General features: G+C 41.1%; 1 protein-coding gene and 1 long non-coding RNA gene across 3 annotated transcripts in view; one reads left to right on the forward strand and one right to left on the reverse strand.

Annotated features, from left to right (window-relative positions):
• The window catches only part of slc8a1b (solute carrier family 8 member 1b), a 108,350-nt gene that overhangs the window by 44,230 nt on the left and 36,929 nt on the right, over positions 1-27,191 (forward strand). The gene's annotated exons all lie outside the window — the stretch shown is intronic.
• Positions 13,977-15,499, reverse strand: LOC115055885 (uncharacterized). The gene is made up of 3 exons (XR_003841722.1): positions 15,437-15,499; positions 15,039-15,088; positions 13,977-14,091 (listed from the first exon to the last, which is right to left on the reverse strand). It is a non-coding gene; the product is annotated as an uncharacterized LOC115055885 (long non-coding RNA).

Genomic DNA, 27,191 nt, shown 5'->3' on the forward strand with positions numbered 1-27,191 from the left:
GCGTTCATTAGCACAGTCATTAATGTTTGCACTAAACCTGCCGAAAGGCTGCCGTCTCTCACACAGACATCCAGCCTACATAAGGTTTCCCAGTGAAGTATGAGCAGACCCCATTAGTACGTTAGTAGATAAAATCCATAATTCAGGATGTGAAAAATATGCTACATAAAAAATAATCTCTGTTTACTGGATTGATTTGAACTGTTACACTGAAATGTATTGTGAAACGTATTTGGGGTCAGAGTCTGTATGATCAATTAATCTCAGATCAGCCTGGAGCTTCTCTCTGAGGAAGAGAGAGAGGTCCATATGTACGAGCGCTATTTCTTAACCTGATCCTTTGACAGCTCCCCCTCAGTTTTACACATCTTTCCCTCTCTTTTTTTTCTGCTGCTTCATTTATGTCGCACCCTTTGCCCTTTTCTCTTGCGCTTTGTCAATAATAGCTTCAGCACTTACAAGAACAACATCATCAGCAACGGCACGTATTTAGCCAACCTGATGAGAAGTCTTGCAAAGTAATAAATATGAGTTGTTCAGGTTATTCTTAATATTCCTTGTCTGTTTCTCAGTGATGTAATCAATCTTCTTCCCTTCACATTTCCCCCCCGTATGTCTCTGTGTCTGCCAGATGTGAATTCTCTTAATCTTCTCTGACACAAGCAGCCTGAGAATAAAGGATCCGCTGTTTTTGTCAACATGTTATTTTTTTCCTGATACAACAGTCAGTGAGGTTCAGATGGTGTTGTGTGGGATTACACTCTGATCTGAAAACACTGACAGTAATACTGTAAGATCAAGATATACCACGGCATGTTATTTTGACTCAATGCTACAATGCTTCATTATTCGCTTTTCAGTGTGGAAACAAATATACTATTATCTATACCACATTTTATAATATAGGAAATATATATTCCCAGTAAAAAAAACAGACTTACTCTCACTCTGTCAAACTGCATTCTTCCCAGACACATATCCCCTTTAAAGCTGCAACAAATTTTACCCTTTTAAACCACTATGTTTCCACAGTGCTTTAAACTGATGAAACAGGCTGTAAATTTTGCATGTGAGTAAAAAAAAAAAAACTGTCAGTACGATGAGCCTCCAGGCAATTTGAGATTTCTTAAGTTCTGATCAACTGGATGTGTAGCATCACTACCTGCCCGAGCAGAGCAGACCAGAGCAGACGGCTCGCAACTGAAGATAGACTGAGAACCCTCGTAGGAAAGCATAATGCTGCCCAGTCTGGCTGCTCTCTGACACTTCCCCATAAACACGGAGAGAAAGAAGAAATCCCAGCTAAGGTTTGATTTTAGTAATGCGTGACAGTGCAGTTCCCTCCACACCGCCCCCTCTGTCATCTTTTATTCATCTGCCACTCTGCTAATTCATATTTCATATCCACGGTGGTGTTTAAGTGTCAGTGTGTGAGAGGGTGGGTGACATGTCGGAGAGTTGGAGGCTGGTGGATTTAAACCTGCATATGTTTGGCGCACACAGAGTGCAGTGTGTGTCAGCGCTTAAAAAAGCATTTATTAGCAGCTACTTGTGGATCTGTGTCTCCTGCATCAACACGCACGTCCCATGGCCCCGGTGCTCTGTGGGTAAATAACATGCTGATGAATGAGCGCTTGGGGCCAGGGAGGTATTCACAAAGTGCCTGTGTTTTATGAACTGTATCCAGTGTCAGTTGATTCAGTCACATTTTTATATCCCTTTGAGGTGAGCGTATTAAATTAAAGTGACCGTTTGTTCCTCCCGAGTCACTGTGGCAGAGCAATTTCACTTTTTAAAACTTGTTAGATCAAAACCAAGTAAGGTGCTGCATGGTTTGGTATTTGACACGCGCGCATTGTGAGGGTTTTGTGTGTGAGCAGTGCGACAAATTACCATGCACCTGCGCTAATCACTATAAACTGAATGATTTACTGACCAATCAGAAAAAGATCAGTTAGTTACAAACTAGCTCAACTGTCTTGCCTTGTCCAACTGTCACGCACACTGTCACTGGGAAGACTGAGCACAGTGAATGACACTGCCTTTGGAAAGCAGAGTACAATGACTTGATTGCAGAGTTACTTTTTAATAGACAAGTCGATGAGCATATGAGTGTACATCCTGAATCCCATCATATCCAATTAGGCACATGTTTGTAACAGCCTCTATTTTAAACCGCTGCGACAGAAACATTGGGGGGGGGGGGGTGGCGGTGTGACTAAACTTTTTTCTCCCAGATCTACTGAGAGGATTCCCGTTTTTTTTTTTTTTTTTGAAAGACATAATAATCGGAAGACAAAAAAAATTAGGCTTGGAACGTTTCTTCTCCCCCTTAAACTTCTCCCCCTTTCTCTGGTAAATGAGGAAGCAGCATACGCTATTACACTGTCCTTAGTAGCACTTTGGCACATCCATCTTCAAACTGTGGGTCTGACTCCTGGTTTCCATGATGGATGGCACCGACGGATATCTCTGTGATCTGTAGTGAGTAAAATGAATGTTTCACAAGGTATATTTCTCAGCCGGTGTATACAGAAAATAAGCATGTTTCAAGGGCAGGGGCTCATCTTTGGAATTGAGTTATTTATCATTACCTGCTTATTTTGTTTTTGTCTGTCACTGCCTTTTTCTCTCTGACTGTAGCTTCCTTTTTTTTCCCTCTGTAGAATATAGATTTATTTATTTTTTAACCTGTCCTGTTCAGCAGCTGGGGCAGGCAGGCCTCCTGTTGCCATCTGTGTTTATTGATAAAGCCACTGCATTGAGGCTTAGGAGTGGATAGAAAGAGAGAACAGAGACGGGATAGGGAAGAGAAAAGAAACAATGACAGCACTATCAACAGAAACAATGACAGCATTGGTCGCAGGATTTCCAGTGCAAATTTCCAGTTTTGTTTAATGTAATTTAAAATGAATGTGTGTGTGTGTGATATTGTATCAGTTGTGCACGCTACAGTTTGACATTGGATGCTGTGGGTAGCTGACTGTAGCTGATGTGGGAGGCTGGAACAACACTGACTGGGATGGGCAGGTAGGTCAGGACCAGGGCAGCCAGCAACCCCCAGAGCACAGGGAGCCCCAGGCCACCCCTCTCCCAGGAGACAGCCCACAGAGAGACAAGGGGACCAAAAGACCCCAGGCCCATTGGGCGCACCCCCCACGGCACAAGCTAAGTACAGGGGCTAAATAGCCAGAGACTCGGCCAGACCCCGAGGTGGGCCAAGGCTGCCCATGGTCAGGGCACCCAGTCCAATCTGTAATGAGGAGGCCAGCCCCCCACCCTCCCATTGTTCAGGAGCAGCAACAATCCGAGGTCCCACCTTCCTCTGCCCAGACCACCCGCACTGCAGAGAAGCCCTGAGCCAACCCAAGGACCCCCCCAATTCCCCCACAACCCTCACACCGCTCCACCAGCAAGCCGCTGGTCACCCAAGGAAACCATAATGGCCAGAGCTTTTTTGCGATGCTTAGGGCAGTAAGGAGCATGCAGGATTTGTTTACTTCTATATTAACATTAGTGTGCTTGCCTAGCAGATAAAGTCAGGGGGAGGAAGGGATGGGGAGCCCTCACAACCATGAAAGATTTTTGCTAACGCTGTGCCAGAAGTTAACAGGTGCTCAAAGCCAAATAGCCAGTCACGCAGTTCAGACAAATGTTTGTGTGAGGCCTATCTTGAACATCCTTTGTCCTGTACAGTGTGTTCTGTGGGGAACCGTGTAATTTATTAGTTGTAGGTTGCTGTTTTGACGCGTTGGAGCAGATATATATCCAAAAGTTAGGGCCTGCGTTGATCAACAGATCTTTCTCCCATTTGGAGTTAGGACCGCAGTTTCTTCGATCTGTTGTAGGACAGTATTGAGTTAATTTTAGACAGTTGTTTAGGCAGTGAAAGCTGTAAAAATCTGTCATTCTGTCCACTTGGCTAAGGTCAAACCGTGCCTGAATTATAGATTCAGATTCAGAAGATATTCCAGAAATTTGTTTTTGTTAATACCATATTTTGCTGTGATTTCATTAAATTGTATGAATTTGTGGTCTTGGAGGATATGCTTTAAATGTTTTATGCCTTTATTAACCCATACTGTAAAATGTTGTATATTTAGTATATATTGTAATCGAAGTAGAAAATATAAAAGTTTGGTAATTCCACACCACCATGGTGGTTTAGCTTTCCAGAGAAATTTGGAGATGTTAGATTCCACTGATTTGAACCAAGTCAGGATAGTTTGGGTTGAGAAAACTTAATTTTTGGTAAGAGCATCCTTTTCACTGTTGCTACTCTTCCCATAAGCGAGGGGTAGTGTCTTCCATCGGCTGAGGTCATCCCCTATTGGGTGGTGTGGTTTAGCCATGTCAGCTTGGAAAGTTTGGCAGGGAAGCTGATACCTAGATATCTGTTTCCTGGCCAAAGTGGGGTGGCCAACGTACTCTTGATATCTGAGTTTACGGTAAGGACAGTCAGTTTGCTCCAATTAATAGAGTAGAGATGGTTAAGAATTTATAAATGAGTGCTGTCGTTCCAGGGAGAGACGTTTGTGCATTTCGTAGGAAAAGTAATACATCATCAGCATAAAGACTTATCTTATGGTTCTGGTTATGGTGCTGTGTTAATTCCCTTCATATTTTTGTTCTGCCGAACTGCAGCTGCAAGTGGCTCTATAAATATTGCAAAAAAGGGGGGGGGGAGTGGACAATAATGTCTGGTTCCCCTCTGGAGAGAAAAGCTTGGAGAATTTTCATCATTTGTTCTGACACAAGCCCTGGGAGAGCTATATAATATGATCCAGCTCACAAAGTTATCTCCAAACCCAAACTTTTGTAATGTGGTGAGGAGAAAATTCCAATCTACCCTGTCGAATGCTTTTTCTGCGTCTAGAGAGACTATTATGGCATCTTTGCTGTGACTGTTACAATAGCCTATCAGGTTGTTGGTAGAATGTCTGCCTTTAATAAACCCGGTTCAGTCAGGATGAGTTATGATTTAATTTTGGATTCTTATTATTACATGTAGAAATTGTATAAGAACTTATTTGAATAGGATGGTTTCATTTTGCCATGTCAACTGTGCTCAGAAAACTTTCAATGCTAGATTTGGAAGGTTTAATTGCATGTTTTGTTTTGTTTTTTTTTGTTGTTGTTGTTGTTTTTTTCAGAATTTCCTAAAAATGTGATTCATTTCTTCTGGTTCACAGGTTATTTTCCCAGTGGCGCCCTTTATGGAGAATTTTGTTGCTCTTTGTTAGGTAAAAATCAGCTGGATTTATTGCTAGGTTCAAAGTTGATGGCGCTGCTGTTGCCCTTGGGAGGCAGCATGAGCTGTCTCCCAAGGCTTACATTTTTTTGTTAAATTCAGTTTAGAGAGCTAAAGAACCAGATATTAATTTGCCTCACATGGCTGCCTTTGTTGCCTGCCGTTGCACGCAGGCAATGAGACATCAGGCTGATCATTTATTTCGCAGAATAAATCCTTAAAGAATTTTATAAAATCGGGGTCCTTAAGTAATGATGTATTAAATCTCCATTGTTTACAAGGTGGTGTTTTAGTTGTTTTGTTTTGTTTTGTTTTTGTGATTGACTGGTGCGTGGTCGCTGATGGCAATGGGGTGGATCTTGGTGTCAAAGACATCCTTCACAATTGAGTTACTAATTAAAAAGTGCTCTAAACAGGAATAAGAGTGGTGGACTGGCGAGTAGTAGGTGTATTCCTTCAGTGCAGGGTGACGTGAGCACCAAGCATCGCAAAGACCAAAATCACTCATACTGCTTTGTTATCTTGGATGATTGGCAGTTGCGTTGACTACCTGCCCTACTGATTCTGTCCACCTGTGGGTTGAATACCAGTCCCCTCCTACTATAAGTGCTGTGTCTGAGTGGGCTGAAAGTGAAGAAGCTGTGGGAGAAGGAGGGGTCATCGACATTTGGACCATATATATTGGCAATACATACCTCAGTGTTGTGTGTGGATATGGTAGCTATTATAAACCGACCTTCTGGGTCTACAATGGTGCTCTTACAAGTAAGCCTAATGTTTTTGTTCATTAAAATGGCAACGCTTCTTTGTTTGGTGTTATAACTAGCTGTGTATGTGTGCGGAAACTGCGATGAGTGTGATGTATGATTTCCTGCTTTGGGTTGATTGGTTTCCTGTAGTAGGACAATATCTGCTTGTAAATTGTATAGGTGTGTTAAAATCTTTAGCCGTTTTTTCACGTGAGCTGATTCTGCTCACATTCCAAGAGAAAAACTGTAATTTGTTCATGTCGAGAGTTAATCTACTGAGTGGAAACTGTGATAAGTAGGTGAGTAAATAAGAAAAGGTGTGTGCGTGGCAGAATATAGATTTTAATCCCAGCTCCTTTCATGCTGAATATCGCATGTGCTGTCTGCCTGCGATCTCGGATACGGTCAGATTTAGAAAGTGGCAGGAAGACTAAGATCAGACCCTTCTGACAGTAATAACACGCCAGGGGGAAATTAGTGTGCAAAACAGCTGGAGTTCTGTTAATTTGAGTGATTCAAGTGGCTTTGATCAGCTGCGGTGTCTGCAAACCAGCTTTATTTCCATCACTTGCCCTCATGAAAGCTCCCCGAGGTGTTTCACATTTGAAGTTAAGCTATTTAGCTATTTATTTCTTTATTTTTTTTTTTTTACTGCACAGTGCATTTAGTGTGATTTATGCTCATCACACCAACTCATCTCACAATAAATGACTGAAGATTTGCTCAATATCATGCTTTCCTTTATATTTGCTGGAGCTTGGTTTCATTTACACTTTTAATGAAGACGGAGGGCAAAACGTGAAGCCAGCTGTTTGGGGTTTAGTGCCATTTCGGAAGTGAAAATGTTAATTGTAATAATGATAGGAATACGTTTTCATCATTCTGATGTCTCGTGTTCTACAGCCGTTTTAGGAGAGCAAACCTGAGGTGCTGAGGTGAATGATAGATTACAGTTTTAGGAAAAAAGGGAAAAGAAAACAGAACCGAAATGCCCCAATTTCCCAAGATGCCAGTGTATGAAAGTGCAACAAAGATGACTGCATGAAAGTCTTGTTGCTACATTTAGTCCAAGAGCCCTGCTACAGACAGTGTAGCAGCTACAAATGTTGCTGTTCAAGTTGAACAGCAAATGAAACGAAGGAAATAATTTGGCAGTATGGAAATGACTCTTATTGGATTTCATTGGAGGGATCCAAATGAATCTAGTATCGGTTCACGGGTAACTGTGTTAAATATGAATTACCGAACTACTCCTTGAACTTTTCAGTTTGCTGTGTCATGAGTTTTGGTTTGTGAAAGTTGACTTCCACTTGTGTGTGTGTGTGTGTGTGTGTGTGTTTTTTTTTAACTCGGTTCTTCAAAGCAGTTCCCTCCATAGAAATCTCTTTACAAAACAAATCATGTTTCCAAATGACTGCAATTTTGTGAATTGAAGAATATGACAGTTGTGTAAGCTGATGGTTCAAGTGTGTGGTTTCTAATGTCACAGTCCATTGCGTGTCTCCACTGTGCTGATGTTTATCTCCAAAATGGGCCGCAGCAGCGTTTAAGATGGTATCTCCCGCTGATGAACGTCTCCACTCAGGATTCCTTCTTTGGTCCCTTCGTAGATAATCACCATTGATCTCACCACGCTTTGCTCCCCCGCCCTCCTGCACTCTTTCCTTCCTTTGCATTTTGAATATGTCAGCTTTTATCCATCCCCCTGTCCCCACTTAACTTTTTTCCTTTTTAATTTCCTGAATCCCAGGAAATCTCCATTTATATTCCTTCTTATGATGTTGATTTGTGTCTTTCTTTATTTTAATGCTTATTGTTTTACTCATTCCATTTTTCTTTTTCTTTTTTTTTTTTACTTCTTGCTTCCCTCCTCTAACTGCCACCTCGCTCCCTTTCCTCCCACATTCCTTCGGGTCCTCAAATATTCGGATCTTGCTGTCTTGTTAGAATCTTTTGTCTTTCTTTTTCCTTATTTTGCTCATCCTCACCGATATCTCTTTTCTCTGGTCTTGGGTTTAAAGGATTTTTTTTAATCCTTCTCTTCCCCAGTGCCACAAGTTACAGTTTGATCCAGCTATCTCTCAATATAGCCCCTCCACTAGTCCTCCCCTCCCTCCCCTCATCCTACCTCCTTCTCAAAGCTTCAAATAAATAATGATCCTGCTCCCCTGCTCTCACTTTTTCTTCTCCTTTTAACACCTCCTGTAGGTTTCTCTCTCCCTCCTTCCCTGCATAGCTCACTCTCTCCATTTATCTTTAACTCCATCACCCGAAGATTAAAGGATGGATGAGCGAGGAATGGTGTCTTTCCCCCTCCGTCTCTTTCACTCCTTTTTTGAGCTGATGCGGAATTTAAGAAGCATTTTATTGATTATTTCTTCAAGGCAACGGTTTTATGTGGGATGAGAATGTGTGCTTTCCTGCGTTTGAACTCTTGCACATCCAGTCAACACACTGCCACTGCAGGCTTATGTACATGGCCTATGTGTGCGTGCGTGTGTGTGTGTGTGTTTGTGTGATTTTGCCTTTTTGTATCAAAACCGCATCAAATCACTGGCAGTAGTGCCGTTCTGACTTCGGGTTACATTAATCTCGCATCGGACTGAGGATGTGAGAAATAAATCTCCTGTTTCTGGGGGCAATGTTTTTCTTTGTTGAACACACATAATGTATCAGGGAGTTCCTCAGAAGTTGAACTTGCCCAAGCTTGAGTCAGCAGTGACACTATGTAACCCTCTTGCTTGTAAGATGTCCAAGAAAAACTATTTAAGAGTGTAATACACAGCCACACAATCCAGTTGTTGTTGAACATTACACATAAATAACAGCGAGTAGAGTTACTGATTTGGACATTAACTATCCACATAGCGGAGGCACTAGAGTCGAGCCTACTGTATTCCTACTTTCTTCCTAATAACTTTCAAAGCAGCGACTCAAAGCCTCATTCTGTTGCCACATGCAGGTTTTTCATTTCATCCCAGCCATCCCTCCATTTCCTTCTCAATGCTACGAGTAGGCGGACGCTGTCGGAGGTGAGAAGCGAGAGAGTGAGTGCGTGAGTGCGTGCCGGTAACCATGGAAACTCTGTCCTAATTGGCCAATGGCCTGGCAGGACGATTGGCAGCTGTTATCAGTGAGGGCTGTTCTTGCAGACAAGCTGAAGAGCTGGGCAGCCCCAGATGGGTCCTCAGGATATGAGACCAGGAGAAGCCAGAGGAAGAATTTAGTCTCTCTTCTTCCAATTTCAGCCTTAAAGTCATTTTCTTGAGAGACCAAAGTGCTTGTCAAAGGGCTGCGCAGTTTGGTGTGAGTGTCTCAAACATGCCTGTGGAAATGTACTGTATGTATGAGACTGTCCTTCCATTGAAAAACAGCATTTGTTTTCTGCCACAAAGCCCCCAAAATAACAAATGCTTACGTTAAAGTGACTTCTCATACCCAAAAGAATTATGACTCTTGGATGTCATGAATGCTTTCTTTTTCTTTTTCTATTGAGGCCACAAAATCAGCAAAATGGGGAGGTCAAAGAGATAAATTGAATACCAAAGGCACATTTATAATGGGAGACCAGCCCGAATGTCCTGTTTTCAGTGTTGGTGTCTTTTCATCACAACTGTGGCCAGAGCCAACTGTTCATTACAGTTCTGTAAACCTAACCCAAACGTTATCCATCGCAGCATGTGTGTCAGTGTGGGTGTGTGACAGCTCTGCTCCGCCTCTGACTGCTACTTTACTCATCATCATCCCTTTTATTCAGGATCAAATCAGCCTTGTTCAACTAGTAGGACCTACAGTATGTGTTAGTTTAACAGTTAGGCTTTTTATGCTCCTAATGTTGTAATGTTGTCAGATTTGTGTGACGAGTGCTGTTAACAGACGTGTAGTCAAACTAACACTCTCACTTGCATGGAAGTGTTGACAAAAATCTCTGCAGTGTTGAACCATCAAGATGTTTGCTTTATTTAGTTTTGCATGGCCTTTTGCATATGTGGAAACTTTAAAACACAGCTTGTGGTTTGTAATTTTGCTGACTAACCCCCCCCCACTGCCACACACACACACACACACACACTAAGGGAAATATAATTTTCCAGCCAAGGAAAGGCAGACAGAGCCGATAAAAAGATGTTTTCCTCTTCATCACTCTCCTTTCTCCTTCTCTTCTGACTCATTGCTTTTTCTCTTTCCCTCAGCAATCCACACACACACACACACACACACACACACACACACACACACACACACACGCAGCCTATTAGTCCTTTCTTCCTCTCTGTCCCACACGCACCCAATCTGAATGCTTCACTCACTTTATGTCAGTTTCTCATTGTTTAGAGAAGCAGTGTAAACTTACTGCATATTTTCCATGACTTCAGGCTCTCACTGCAGAACAACCTGCCACACAAGCCCGACAGACACACACTGACACACATACAGTGTTGAATGTATGTGCACATACCTAAACACAAAGTCACAGTAAATGGAGCAAGTTGTTGCCATTAAATAGACCCGTCCTGATGGGCTCCACTCCCACAGACACACTGTCAGTGGAAGTGGAGGCCAACACTCTTGTGATGTGACAACTTTTACTCGCTTCAGAGCCTTTGGAGACGCTCCATGTTTAGTTCCACAGATACTGAATAATGTCAGAGAAGATGGACAGTTTAGCTTGTTAGCAGCAACAAAGTCCATGTGAACCTCAATTCCCCAAATTCTTGGTTCCTCCAGTGCCTTCTCTTAGTTTGGCCTTTTTATTAGTTTAAATGGGACAGTACTCACAGCAGATAAGGTCTTATACAATTTCTACATGTAATAATAAGAAATGCACTCACACCATTACAGGAATGACTAGTTCACCCATGAACACGCAGTATGTCCCCTCGGTGGGTTGTTGCTCTCTTTAGAAGCTTGTCTCTGTCTGTTCCTCCACTCTGCTCCACTTCGATGTGGAACTTGTGCAACATTCCATCAGGGAGCATTAACTTTATATCACCACACATGTAAACACACATGCAAATTCACGCCGATGAGCAGAGGCAGCTAAACAGAAACGCACGCACACACTCCATGCTTTGTGACACATGCTGCATGCTCAAGATGCTGCGTCACTTCACTGGGGCAGATTTGCCTCTCACTCTTAGCATACAGTTTTATCTTTCAAATTAAGATCATCTGTGGTGGAATAACGGAATGAAAATATTTTTAACTCAAAGATACGTGTTGTCATGAAAGTTTGTATTTGTATCTCTTACTCTGTGTGTTTGGATAAAGTGGCCTTCAACATGAAAAAATCACCCCACAATATCTATCGAGTGTGTCTTTTCCATTTTTATTTATTTATTTTTTTGTTATATGTGCACTTTTTTTATCACGTTACCAATAGTGAATATGGGTGGATGGGTTAGATGGGCAGATGATCTCTTTTCCATTGTTGCTCCTGTTAAAAGGAAAACTAATTAAAGAAGACTAAAAGAGAGCGAGGGGCAAGAAGCGATACAGGTGGGGCAGTAAAGGGAGAGAGGATGGAGAAGACACAGGCAAAGAGAGACATGTGGCATCCCTCCCTAAATCACATAAAAATAAACCACATGTGAAAATAACTTGCTTTCTTCTTCTTTGTCTCTGTCTTGTCTGTGTGTGTGTGCAGTGCTGGTAACATGTTAAATGTTTCCATATGAAATACTCACAGGCACATATACATACCCCCCCCCCCCCCCCCCCCCCAACACACACACACACACAGAGTGAAAAGTTTCCATGTTTAGGCTAAGTGAGTTTTAACATGACAGATGTTGACTGTCAGTGTAGCACTGGAGCCTACTGTGTTCCTGCGCGCGCGCGCACGCACACACACACACACACACACTATTTTTAAACACTTCTGTGAACAGAAAGTGTAAAAGGATACAGACACATACTCACACAGCCATTTATAGGTGGAAAATGTAAAAGGATTTATACAAACACAAATACACACATGCTTATATGAACACAACTTTTCCACTTTTTTTCTGTCCAGTTCATCAGTGTCTTTTTTTCTTTTTTTTTTTAAGTATGTTGAGGGTCCGTTTCCACAAGTCAAAGTTGCAGAAGACTGTGTGTGTTGTTGCTTCAAATGTTCAGCCCCCTTGACAGATTATTTCCTCTGGTTTGCAAAATCCTTAAAGAAGCAAGTTGATAAACTCTGCATGCTGACAAGCAAGAAACAACGTTGATTTTTCATTCACTGGGAATTTGGGGTTGTTTTATCTGCAGAAATATTGAAGCAGATTGATTTAATTTGTAGCTCACTGAGCTGATGGTTTATTTTGCTGACCATATAAAACATGTACATGTGAAGACAGTTTTGTTTTTGTTTTTTTGTTTGTTTGTTTTTTTTCTTGAAATTCAGAGCCAGCTTTAGTCGCAGAGCACCAACAGTTTGGTAGTGTCACAAATCATCTTGGGATTTTCCTGACAATAGTATTGGTGTCAGAATCATTAACTACATTATCAATTACATTTATCTCATAAATCCACCTAAACAAAGCACATAGCTCTCACATTAAACATGCTGAGGCATGAAAATGTATAGACAGAAATTCTGCCCAAGGCTACGGTTCTTCAACATTACATAAACACACAGCCTTGTTTCAGAAATGGAGGAAGACATCAAACAAGTTGTGCGTTACAGTAAGCCTGTTGAGGCTGTACTCAAAGGAAAGCTTTATTGATGCTACTTCAGAAGCTGCTCCCTGAGAAAAAACCTGCGCTGGATTGGCTACGACAGATTGGGGTTAAAATTTTCCTTTGGGAAAATGAAACACTGCAAAAACACACACACACACACAAAATAAAAACATCTAGAGATAACTGTTGAGTCCTGGCACGTACACAAACTCGTACATGCATACAAATATTTAAATTTGCTTTCAGGCATTTTCCTGTTAGCATAATCACAATGACAATGAGCAGATTTCGTGGCTGAATAGCATTGTGAAAGCACAACACACACACACACACACACACACACACACACACACACACACACACACACACAAACACAGATGCCAATGAGCCCTACATTTAAGAGCCAAATCATCAGCCAGAGGTATTGTATTTTAACTTTATCATTGTGTTCTTGCAACTTCAATCTGTGTGGTCTACAAATTAAAAAAGAAAAGGGGCCGATTATACCCAGCAGGGTCTACACAAAACATCTGCCACATCATATGGGATTACCAGTGACCGCTGTGCTGCAGTCCAGTTGGCAATGGGAGAAAAAGTAGGGTGGTTAATTAATAAAATATAAATATAATAAAAATGTAAAATGTATCCAGTACAATATCAAATTCCTTTTCTTTGTGGGACATAATCCAAACCAAGGTGCAGACCCAATCATAAAGGAGAAACTACTGACTTTTTATGCATGGTCGATGGTAAACAAAAGGATCTTATCCTCTCAGTCTGTGCCTGTCCTCCTACCAAATGATCGTCCCCTCTGTTTTCTGTCCCTTTCGCGCAGTCTCATTTTCTCTGTCAGATTAGATCAAAGATTTTGCTTTTGCCTTGACCATCTGTCCTCCAAAACCTCACTCCTTAAGACTCCTTTCGACGCTTTAGCAATTAATCAGCAATGCCCTGCTCCTAAAGAAAATGCAACTGAATCTCATAAGAAATGGGTAGCGTGGGTGTTTCTCTGAAAAACAAAACAGCCCCCAGTGCACTGTCCATCTTAGAATGAGTGGAACATTTTTTTGGAGCAGCGACAGAGTTTCTCATTTCTGTTTAATCCTGTTATCTTTTACTTCTTCTCTTCACTCATTTGAATTCTGTAATGATTTTTTAATTAAAAGAAATCCTCTTTTTCTTGAGCTTTTGGAAACTATTGTGATAAGGAAATAAATCTGACTGCCGTGATGAATGCATTTAGCCTTTTATTGGCAAAAAAATATGATGAAAGCTCAACTGTTTTTGATGTTTGAGCCATCCATATATCTGTGTAAGCAAGCGACACAGCTGTTACCTCTCAGACGTCTGAATATAACCACCGTACTTTTATGTTGAGTTGATTCTTCATCACATACAGTGCCCCAAAGCACCAGTCTGCACCTGAAAAATAGTCCCAAGCTAATGAGCCATTGATTCCTTCTGAAATTACTGAATCTTTTTCTTTCAACTATGTTTTCGACACATTTTTAAAGCTGAGCTTCATTGGGAATGAATGGTTTTGAACTATGAACTAATGTATATATGTATCTATCAGACGGCCATCGAGAGAATAAGTACAGCAGCAAGTGATTTCATAGAACTGACCACTGTAACATGCTGCCTTTTTTTCAGTTAGTCTGTTCTCTGTCTTTCTACGTCTCTGTATGTCCTGTCTCTATCACAGATTCTGCTGTGTCTCTTCTGTTCGTCTGTGCATACGCTCTGCGTCTTCATGCAGCGCTGTGAAGACATGGAAGGGCTTTGTGTAGGTGTGCATGCACTGCGATCAAGGAGAGGGGAGCTAGGTGTGTTAAAATGCTCGACAGGAAATCTGCGTCTCCTGGAATATTCAGAGCAGATCGCATTTCTGCATATTGACAAAATAATTACATCATTCATAATCCAGCATCAATCAAATCCCACAGCAGAGACATGTCAGGCCACAGTGCTTCCATTTAATTAGATCTTGTCCTGCTAATTCGGTATTTGATTTGAGACGTCTACACTGTGTGTGTGTGTGTGTGAGGGAGAGAGAGAGATCTGGTTCGTGAAAATTTTTCAACAAGGTTGTGAACCTCCCTTTTACACTTCCCTGACTTAATCAATATAGAAGATCATGAGATACTTTACTGCTGAATCGCTGCGGCAAAAAACTTACATTCCAGTGTTTGTTTCCAGTTGATATCTATATTAGTGAGCATCTGGACAGACTTAAAGTCCTGATACACACTGTCACAGTGCCAAAGTGGTTTAATTTGAACTATGACCAAACTGATGCCTTTAGCAGCATCTACTTTACATTGCAGTACCTTTGAGCAACCATAAGGCATTAAATACATTTGACTTACCACAAAGTCAGTTCAGATGAACCTTACTGTCCCAAAGAGAATCCGTCAAACTAAGCACAGAGGATAAAGGACTTTAAATTATTACATGAGCATGTAAAATGTGTAAAACCTATTGTATAATCCAATGACAGCATTGTGTAATGTCAGGCACTGTTAGGACAACCAACAAGATTTTCAACATCCAGTTTTATTTTTCCACCTCATTGTGAAGATAATACTAATGTGGTTTAATGAACTTAACACTATTACTTTCAAGCAAAAACAAAGGTTGGCTTGTCTAATAAGTACTTGATATGTTTCCATGTTAACAGATTTAAATGAGGCTGTGTGCGGCCAGGAGAAGCGATATTAAAGCAGTAAATTATTGTTTGAAAGAAAATAATCAGTGTTAAACTCACTTTCTTTCTTTGTCCATCTGTCTGTGCGTCTTCCTCGCCTGAGGCAGCCTAAAACCCAGCTCTGTAAATGTCAAAGAAAGCAGAGACCATTCATCTTGCAGTGGTGTAAATACTGGCTGCTGTTTATGAAAGGTCACTCCCAGCTGGGGTCACTGTGGAAAAATGGTAGACATTGCTGTTTGTGCAACGCCCCTAGATTATTCCGAACTAAACGTTCAAACATGGCAAGTACAAGACAGCCTCAACAGTCAAATTTCACTTTTTATCTCAGAGCATCTGCACGTAATCGTTTGTTTGAGAGTCTAAAGAGTCTGTTAACAATCAAAACTACATCGTGCTATTTAAAAACTCACCTTTGCCCTTTTTTATCACCAGTTAACAACTAACTTTCCTCACATTGTCTCTCTTTATTGCTCATATATTACATGACACACAAACAACTATGTTCTTGATTTAGATCATTATGAATGTTCCAGGCTTTTGAAATGACAATTGACTGTGCTTGCATCACAAGAAAACTGTTTGTATTTGTATATTCATTCCCATACAAGGCTTACACGCTCTGCAATCTGTAGCGATGTTCTCTATATAAATGTTTTATTTTTTGTGTTTTTGCGCGTGTGTGCGAGCGTGTGTGTGTGTGTGTAACAGCTTGCAATAGGCATGGTCCTGGAGAAAAGGCAGGCAACCATCTTGGCTCTGAAAGACAGTCACTACAACAGTCTGGAGAAATCCAATAGGCCCTTAGAAACATGTGTGTATACTTGTGTGTGTGTGTGTGTGTGTGTGTGTGTGTGTGTGTATGTATATATATATATATATGTATATACACACACACACACACACATATGTAAGTGTGTACATCCCACAGGTCTTGTGCGATTCAGTAGGTTCAGGCTGGAGGCCATTGATCCTTCACTATTAAAGCCTGACCAGCCGGGGTCACATACTGTAATACAGCATCGATTGTTGCCAGACATTCTCCTCCTTTGCCTCCAGCTAACCTGAGCTGACCACTGCTGCTCAGTCCTGCAGTTTATCTACACTATTAACTGATCTTGACTGGCAGCTATGTTAAAGGTAAAATGATGCTTCGCTGCACGAGCGAGTGAATGGATGTGTACAGGCATCCTATTTGGAAATGATTTTGGATGAAGGGAAATGAAAAACAACGGCTTAAAGGCAACTGACTAATTTTAGATATTATGAATAAATAATGTGTATGCATGTTTGTAGAATTACTGTGAGATGGATTACATTTGGATAGGAGCAACACAAGTGACACACAGTGACGGGACTGATACTGAAGTCTGTATGTAATATAATTACAGGCCTGAACACTGTATAGTCCCACAGAAGGATTACTGTTGCACTGAAGTACAGCATCAAGCCACATAGGCCCAGTACTCGGCTCCAAAATCTCCTCAGGTTGCACTTCTAAAATCTCAGCAGTTCTATTCTGAGATGTTTGATGTCATCTGTGCCTTGCTGCCAGGAAAACAATGCCATTATAGTTTATATGTGTGTGTATGTGTGTGTGTGTGTGTCTAAGTCCAAAGAAGCATAAGCTAAATGCTAAACTCTGTTTGAACTTTGAATTAAGAAGGAATCTGTAATCAAACATGCATCATCAGCTCCGCTTGTTCTTAAAGGCTGCCTTCACTCTTGCATGCATGCACCTACAGACCACGCATATGCACCATTCACACGTGTGCGTCCTAGGCGCAGCAGGCACGACACTTTGCGCCAAATGAAATTTTCCAGCCAATTAGCAGCATCCCTGCATTGCGAATTTTTAAACCCCCTCAGTGTCTGACAGGTCTGGGGACGGAGATGCTGAGCTTTCTTCCCACTGGGAATCCACCTGTTCTTCTCAACCTACACATGATACTAAAGCAATGGCTGTAGGTCTGTGCATGTGACTCTGTGTAGCTCAGAGTGTTCCTCGGCTTCCTTCTACCTGATAGATTTTGACAAATGTGGATGAAAATAATGTGAAAAATAAGCCATTGAAATGCACGTCTTTCATTGTACTGCATATATTACCATATGTATGCCTTTAAAGTAAGTTAGACTGTATCATCTTTGGGTTGCATATTTGACCGTGTATCATGGTTTCGTTCATCTATGGATTAAATTAAGGGATAAGGTTGTGATTAGAATGAAGAAAATATGGCTGACAATATTGGGAATAACTCACCACAATAAAGCCGTTTCCTTTTAAGCAAAAATTAATGAGCTGAAAGATGCTACAAAGCAACAGTTGAGGATAACTGTAAGGTCATGGAATAAATGGAAGTTGTTGTTCTTAATGGAATAAAAAGTTTCACATTCACCTTCATCTACATTAATGCTGCACCAACTCTGGCTGATTAGATTAGCTTTGCTCGAGATTAGCACGAGGGGATGAATAGAAATAGAGCAGCAGAGGTGAAGACGGGTCATTTTCAGATAAACAATAATGAATTGAACCTCTTCAGCTTTATTTGCTAAGTGCTGATATAATAATGCAGTAAGTTACCCAAAGGCTGAAAAGCATGTTTTTGGATATTTAGTACATTTGATTTAACAAGGCAACTCTTTTAGAAATCCTCCCGGCTGTGTTTAGGAGTCTTTTTACTCAGCTAAGTGAAAAGGGAGAGAACGCGCGAGAGAGAGGAGTTGAACTTCAGGAGCAGATGGGGTGATAATTATGGAGTCACTAATGAAAGAGACCAAGAGGAAACAATTTCTCAGTTGGTTGCACGAGCACACACACACACACACGCGCACACACTCGCATACATACACATATGGTTACGAAGAGCTCATGCTGGTAAGACCTACATTATTTTTAAAGTAGGTTTAGCTAAAGTTGAGCAGAGGAACCAGGCTGCTGTGACTGTGATGCTCAGATTGGTTTGTTTAATTGCTAGACAAAAGGAGAAAAAAATGTTTTTTGTTTTGTTTTTTTTTTTTTCTTTTTTGTAGCTTGTCAGAGCAGAATGTTTTAAAAACAACATGAGCGTGGCAGGAAGTGATTATCTTATTTAAACAGGTCTATACTTGTTAGTGGGACCTGATCCAAGTCATGTCATCTCCTAACATGAGTGTTAAAAGGATACACAAAATACACAATAAACAAGAACGTCAGTATAAGTCTATACCTACGTGTGTGTGCGCGTGTCGCTTCCTTGAAGAAAAGAAGTTGGCAAGTCACGAGTTGTTTACCTTCTAGGCAAAGTGAGACACTGAATCTCTCGCTCTCTCTCTCTCTCTCTCTCTCCCCGCTTCTGTCAACACACAGAAACACACACACACATTGCATAATTACATTGTGCATACTTCAAACACATAATCAGAGACTCGATCAGTTCTCAATTGGCGCTCCATTCATCAACACGGCTTTCATTATTTTAGCATTTTATGTCACAATTGAAGATCTGACCTCTGTGACAAGTCAGACTTTTTTGTCGACTAGAAAGACTTCCATCATTCTTACATGGAGTGTAATGCCTGGCCACCTAAACATTTTATTTGCACTTCATACAACTGTTTGCTCCAGATGAATGAAACACTTCCTCTGTCATTCAGCTGAGAAACATTTCAAAACTTGTAGATAAGACTTATTTGAAACATGCTGAGTAGAGTGTGTCACTCTTAACTTCACAAGAGAGCAATAGTGTTAGACAGTGGGGCCCTGGTAATGTGTGTGTGTGTGTGTGTGTGTGTGTGTGTGTGAGTGAGAGGAGTGTGACCCTTTCTGCGGTTGACGTTGTGTCATGATTGATAGGTGTCCAGTGGCATCAGGGGGCAAAGTGAATGCTTTGTCACAACATGCACCTGTCACTGTCACATAATGATGAGGTTAGTTATTCGAAGGGTGAGACATGAATAGTGTGTGTAGGCGTGCTGACAAGTTTCCTCCCTGTTGTGGTGTGAAAATGTCCCACAAAGCCAGTAACACTAGGACAGTAAGAACTGAGAAACCCTGAAAAAAAGAACATTTAATTCATAAAATGGCCACAGAACTGCCTTTTAGATGCTATAGCCAGATTGTAAAATTTGACATTTCCTCTAAAAAAATATCCAGATCCAATTTGACATATTCCGTGAAGGACTGATTTTCACATGCTATTTTGGTATCAAGGGGTCAAATCTGTGTCCTTTGTAATGATACAGCCACATAAGCATAAGTCAGTCCTAATGAATGAGACAAAATTATAAAATGTGTCTGTCTTTTTTTTTTTTTTTTTTTTTCTTTCTAGAAGTTAAATCTCAGTTGTGAGTGCACATGAAGAAGCAATATGCACTGACCTGGGTGTAATGTCCAGTTTGTGTGTCATCACTTAAAGTGCCCTTGAGTCAGGCAGTGAAGATATTCAAGCTCCCCACTAGCAGCTTTTCATTCGGTTTCTTCGTTGGTTCTCTGCAAGAATTTCAGAGTAGAGTGTTGGCAGATAATGAAGGCACAAGAAAATCATTTCTTTGGCCCTCTTATGTCAGATTTTATGACACAGCAGACACTTGTAAAATAGCTTATGGAAAAGAACTCGCTTAATTCAATAATTCAGATTTTCTTCGTCTTTTTTTTTTTTTTTTTCCATTTATGATAATGGTCTGTCTGCATCAGTCAGCCGAGCCAGTCCAATCAATAAAACGAGAAAGACTATTCCCGATCAATACATGAGCTAATCTGTTAGCCCCGGCAGCTGCAGCCAGGACTGACATTTCGAGAAGGGACCAAAGATGGAGCCCCGAGCTGGAATTCACTTGTATTTTTATTGACTATTCATGTGCTGAGCAGGCACTCTTTAGAGACGGTGATGTATGAGTAAAAAGGACACACACACACTCAGTTCACCTGTGTATGTATATGTGTGATGTCTCCACACACACACACGAAGTGTGTTGTGCATACAAATTCAACACAGAGTGACAGACACAGAGTGACAGACACACGCACGCACTAATGAGTCAAATGGCAACAATCAGTCGGTGTCCATCCATCCATTAAGTGATTATCACTGACGCTTTTCAAAGGAGTCACACTCTTGGAAGGTGTTAATGCTGAAGAATAAAGGTGCAATCTGTGCTGCGTGTAGGACCACCATTTTTACTGGTAACTGCAATGCCTCATCATCTGGCACTGCCTTTTGGACCAGGCTGCGGCAGGTTAATGCTGCAGTCATTGGAAAGGCAATATTGCAGTTTTAATATGTTATCTATGTTGAATTGTCCTCCCCGAGGTTCCATTCCCGGTTTCTATCACGTCTAATGCTGCGTCCACATCCTAATGCAGAAACACTCCAACGTTTGTGTTGCTAATACAGGAGCAGCACCATCTGTGGCACATTGACTGTACAGACGGTACGTTGCCCTGAGCAGTGCAATGTGCAATTTTGTTATTAGGGAACAGTAGAAGCTGGGTGGGGTCAACTTTCCTCTATCGATATGTCCGAATGAAGGCAAGTTCTGGCCGTCTTTGCAGCAGGTGGAAGCCATAGGACAGATGATGCTGATCAGAATGGGAAATATTTAATTTGCCTGTCTGTACTGAGTGAAACTAACAAAACAATATTTTTTTTTGCCATTTACTGTACCACAAAATGTATGTTGTTTTTTTTTTTTCCCCCTCCTGACTTTCAGAGATTGGTTCCTTCATTGTGTTTGGTTACTATGATAATGACCTTGATTGTGTTGCTTTGTTAAACACGTTAATTTTCTACGCAGGCTTCAGGCTACTGCTAAAGTAACCTTTGTATGAGACTGTATGTCTGTGTGTGTGTGTGTGCGTCTTTTTTAAAAGGTTGTTTTTCTGTTACAGTCCCAAGTTTAGGCAAGATGGGAAAGAGCAGAACAATATGAAGGGAAAGATGAAGTGCAGGCGAAAGAAAGAGTGGGGAGGAAAAGTGACACGTTCCCCTGTAATGGTCTCTAACCGTCATCAGTCAGACAATAATGACACTGTAGGTCCATTCGTTACCCAAGGCTCACCTCATTCAGCTGGACGAAGGACAGAATTAGGAGAAAGGTGTGCTTAAATATGCGTGACCACAGCCACTTCATTCCTTTTCTGTGTTTCAGGTCTGTAAAGGTCAACCGAACATTAAATTCACCCTGTTATTATCCGCACACTGAGCATTCAAGGCTGATAGATTAGCCATTCCTAACTAGCAAGTTGCCTTTTGTTTAAGCCCTACATTTGGTTTAATGTAACCAAGCAAGGCCTAATTTCCCACTGTTAAGACAATGGCTTGATTACAACATTACTTTACTGCAATTATTGTCTGCATGGCCTTAAAGACCATATTCAGAACCAGCTTCCCCAGGACGTCCTCTCCGCCTTGTGTCAGGTGTCCCGAAGACATGAGATAAGGCAGGAACATTTTTCATATCCATCTAAAACAAGAAAATCTTTCCCGATGCCTCTGACTGATAATGCACCTTATTATCTTGCCGTAGAGGGAGCATGGTTGCCAATCTGACCTGTGAATTTGAAAATGGTTGTGGCCTGGGTGTACGATGAATGGCGGTGTGATGTTTGTTTTTTAAAGGGAGTTCCCCACTTGACAGACAGACCTGCTGTAAACCACAAGCTACTTCTTTCCCACTCAGCACTTGGGCTCCCATTGGATTGGCCAGTCAACACTGCAGAGACGATTATTCCAGCAAATTACTAAACGTCTCATCTCACCCACTCCCTCCTTACTCCTTCTGATCAGCGATACAGATAAAGCATTTGGAATTTTACATGCCAGCTTTGGCAGAATGTTAATCAAATTCCAGCGTATTGATTCAGTCAGGCAGGGCCAGGGGAATGACTTTATTACAAATTCTCAATTATGTTTTACTCCTGCTGTTTATCAACAAAAAGGATTCGAGTGGTGTTTTGCCATTTACTTGGCTATTTTCCTCAGCCAGATGCTTGAGGAGGGAAACTTTTCGTATTGGCAAAATAAAAGTTGACTTCCAGAATGACTGCTCTCTGTAAAGTCTGAACGCCGGCCTGCATTGGTTGACCTGTGCCTGACCCCACAGCGAGTCAGCTGACTCCTTCGGGAACTGTTTTAGCATGCTCACCTGAGCGACAATCTCCCCATCTTCTTTTGTCTGACATCACTGTGGCTATCGTCTTTCTTTTGCCTTGTCCGCCATCTACTTTTCACTGGTGTCTTTTCTTAAAAACTAGAATATGTTTTACACAGTTGCCCTGATTCCTATCAGATCTACCCAGTACCTTTGCTTTCTCTCTTGTCAGTGTTGCTACATAATCCACGTGGATTTTTAAAGAAGCGTGTGTGCTAAAGAGCGTTAACTATGCTTTTTAAAGAGTGGGTATAGTTCAGTTCTCTTTCTATGTCCGGAAAATGAGATAACGTGTGTGTGCATTTATGACTCCCTGTTGCCAAATGTCTGGCATGCCTTTTGTGTCAGATTACATTCCTGTCTTCCCAATAATAAAATGTGTGTGTGTGTGTTTTGCTCTCTTACTCTGTCTGCCTCTCTCCCGATCATACACACAGAACCAAACCTGCTTGGTATGCGTGTGGGTGTTTGTACAGTACGTCTGTACATGGTTGTGTGTGTGTTGTCTGCGGTCGGTTGCCGGTCAGCTATGCATCCACAGAGGAAGAGATGAATTTCACCTTGTCTGACAACATCAAAGAGCCGGATACGTTCAGACAACATTTCTGTCACACCCTGAGCACATCCCTGACCTCCGAACTATCTCTTCCTCAGACTAAGATTAGACTGGTGTCACTGAAGCATCAGGAAGCGGTGTAGTGATGGACGGCCACGGGAAATGTAGATGTGCATTAAAACCCTGGGGGTGAAATTTGTTCCAGCCTTTGTGAATGGCATTTTACAACTGATTTCACCTTATGATACCTTTATGTCACATTGTGATTTAAATGGTTTGTCTGAGTCTGAATTTGTGAATGCATTGACTATCATTAAACAAAACAGCAGCTGTGGGCTCAGTACAACCATATGTGGCTGAGGTAAGAAAGAAGATAAAGCGATGGAGGATAGATAAAGATGTTTATTCCCTCTTCCTGTTCACTATGGGCTTGGGACCTCAGGTTGTCATGGCAGCAGCTGTATACATTCATCCATATTCAAAAACTTTGTAAGGATGCAGATCATATATTCACTTGTGTGAAAGCATTGGTCGTAGATGGACATGTGCTTAAACAGTGTAATACCCATTTTGTCTCTGTTCTACATTTTGGTTGTATCCTACTCAGAAATTTTGATTTGTAATATCTGTTAATAGCGATTATAGATAGTAAACCCCTTCCATACCAGAAAATATTGAAATCTAGTATGTAAATGGAAAAAAAAAATCAGTAGATATTAAGACTATGAGTTTGTGGAAGAAAACACAAATCTCATATTTGGGTTGAGCTTGCCCAATATATTTCACACGCTTGCACAGTTGAGCCACTGTGTTTGTTTTGACAAATTCTGGCAAGGATATTAATTTCTGCTTTCTGACCAGTCTCTTTATAGTTCCACTGAGTTCTGAGAAGTAAAAAATCTTGCAAAGGTCTAAAATATACTGAATCACATTCAGGGTTTCAGTTGATTTCCTGCCATGGCTCTTTTGTGCGTGTGTCATGGTCCAAATAGATGTGAGATTATAAAACGGGTAGCTCAAATCAAGTGATCTGCACACAGGTGTTGTATAATGAGCACATATAACACTGTGTGCGTGCATATCACACAAGGAAATTCACTTTGTGTTGAACCAAACAAAACCCCTTATCTGATACAATAAGGCAGTCCCAGTCCATGGCCTGTCATGGGCTATTGCGAAAATCTAGTATTCACATTACATAAAAAAAATATATATATATTCAGCAAATGACAGAACTTGTCTGGGATGGATAAGGGTTTCCACAGTATTAAAATTATGCAGCGATAGTTGTCAGTACAGCTGTTGCAGAGCCAACTGCACCAGCAGCAGGCTGAAAAAATATATATTTGATACAACACTGAAGTTGCTTTTTGTAAAACCAACTATAAAATAAATATTAAAATTTAATATTTATTCATATAAACAGCCTAAGTCTGAAAACTGCATAGACTTGTACTAGCAGAACAAGAAATTTAAAGAGGAGAGTGGGGGGAAAAAAGAAATATGTGTTTTAGCGTTGAGGATGGATAAGAGAAGTGGAAATGGAAAGAAAAAGGTAGTGCTCTCTCTCTCTCTCGCTCTCTCTCTCGCTCTCTTCTTGTCTCACCCTCTCTCTCTTTCTCTTGCTACATCTATCTTCCTAAATATCCTCTTGTTCCGCCCCTGGGCATCCGTAGGCCATAGTCATTTAAGAGAAACTGGCAGCAGAGCCATGGAAGTGCCTTGGAAACTGAGCCACGCTGGCCACATGTTGCCGTGGCAACAATCCGACCCCTCTCTCTTCTCATTCCCACTACAGAGCAAAGAGGAACTGAGAACTGGCAGCACATTAACAGACGGAGCTCATGTTATGTCTTTGAATTAAATAGTAAGCCTTTCTCTTGGCTTCTCTTTATTAAGGTCTATTTAGTAGTTTCCTTGAAACCGTGATGCATTCACATTAAAGTGGGAAGAGACAGAGACCAGCAGTTTCTGCAGTGTCCGCAAAGTTTTACCAAAAAGTTTTAAAAGATAGGAATATAATTTAGTACCTGTGTCATCGTCTTTATGACCAAAATATGAAAAAAAATATAGAAAACCTTTGGGGATCATACAGTACAGGATGACCAAACTGTATGTAATCATAATTAGAAGAATCATTAACATTATTGCTATTATCCCTAAATCCTATGAATGAATAAAATTTACATTCATGTCAAGTGACCTAAAATGAATGAATGGATTTAAAATTCTGAATTTGAATAAATGATTTCAATTCTAAAAGGGGATAAATGGAAAAAGTTAAAGGACAGAATGAATGGAGAACAAGCTATTTCCATCATTGCAATACATTTTAATTGACTTGGTTTATTGAGGTTTACACTTAGGTTGGACTGTATTAAAGCGCTTGCAAGTGTAATGTGTAGGTGCCAAAAAAGAAATGAGCGTGGGGGGGGGGTGAGAGAGTTATTGTCATTGACTCATGCCAGTAAACCTCTCTGTGATGAAGCCAAAACAGAGAGACAGAAAGCGGAGGCAGGGGGGGGACTCTTCACTGTATGCCAGTAAAAATTTCATTTGAAAACTGGAGGGGAAATGGGGGAATCTGTGTGTAAGTGGCAGGAAGAGAGCTTGGCATCGCCAACTGGAACAGTGTGCCACAGCTAAACTTAATCAGCCAACAAGAGGAGGAAGAGGATGAGGAAGAGGAGGGAGAGACTGAAAGAGGTGGGACAATGTGAGCTACTTAGTCTGTAGATTTGCAGGAAATGTCAGTGGGAGGAAAGAAAGCTGCCCCCGCCCCGTCCACCAGAGGTTTGCAAAGGAAAATGGCAAAGAGCGAGTTGCTGACAGAAAGACAGTGAGGTTTATTGTATGGTTTCCAGCCTTGTGAATAGCTCTGCCATTTGCTTTTCCCCTGCTGCCTTTTGTGCGGTGAGAACCAGTTCATAGGCTGCTGCTGCTTCCTGCCACCGAGTCAGAGCCTGCTGCTGCAGGTTGCACAGGTTCACAGCAGCAGGGAGATGTTAAGCACTGACAGCTAGACAGTTGTCTCACACAGTGTCCCTTTGTGCTGGTGAGTGGTTTAAGACCTTCTGATTCAGAGGTGAAGTCGCCCTTGAGGTCGTTGGTTTTCATTTAATAATCTTCCCATTGTATAGCATTGACTTAATCCCCACTGTCTGGACATTTCTAAAGAGCGCTAAATGCTTAAGCAATTACATTTATATGCTAATTTGATCATCTGTTTTTTTTTTTTTTTCTAATTAGTTTTGGGGGGGTAATTGCTGCCTTCACTATGGCCAATGACAACATTTGTCTCACCGATGTTCTTGCCAGGCTGTTGTATTTTCCAAATAAATGTCAAGATTAATTTGAAATTTGTATCCAGAAGACAAAATTACATGAGGTTGCTGCTAAAGTCAAATATGTTTCACTGGTTTCATCTTAATGTGTTGTATGTCCAAAGCTTGATCTACTATCCACTGTGTTAAATCTTCACCTTAAAAGAAACTAGCAAAAGGGGATCTGTCAAAGAAATGTAAAAGTTGAGAGAGTGCAATATATATAATGGAGTGACATTAAATGGAAATGTAGCTTAAAACAGTGTTTGATCGAAACAGCTTATTGTCTTTCGGGGGTTTTTAATACACTGGAAAAAGTCAGTTTATTGGCTCTTTGTTGGCCCAGCAATAATCCAATTTTTAGATTGACCGGTGATCAATGCAAATAAGTTAGAGTACAGCAATAATTTCTGAAGCACCAACTTCATCTTATCCTGCTTTAAAACAAATTGGCCTCAGATATGAGTAAAAACGTTTGCCATTTCACAGGATGTAGTTTATGTATTTGTCACGATCTTTATATAAGAAAAATCAGTTAGATTGTAAGCCTGGCTTCTCCAGGCGCCCTCTATTACAGTCTACAGCTCAAAACCTAGAAAGGCTTCTATCCTGATACAAAAGGAAAATAACGCTCCCAGACTTGCACAGAATTGTTGATTGAGCGTTTACTCAATGCAAGATTGAGGGAATGGAAGGAAAATACCAAAGGTGGGAAAAAAAAACGAGTCGAACATACAAACTTAACTACAAACACACAGGGACAGTAGTGAAATAAAGGAGAAGGAGCCAAAGGAAGCTTAAGGAGTGA

The sequence above is a fragment of the Echeneis naucrates genome, chromosome 15 (assembly GCF_900963305.1).
Source record: "Echeneis naucrates chromosome 15, fEcheNa1.1, whole genome shotgun sequence".
NCBI lineage: Eukaryota > Metazoa > Chordata > Actinopteri > Carangiformes > Echeneidae > Echeneis > Echeneis naucrates.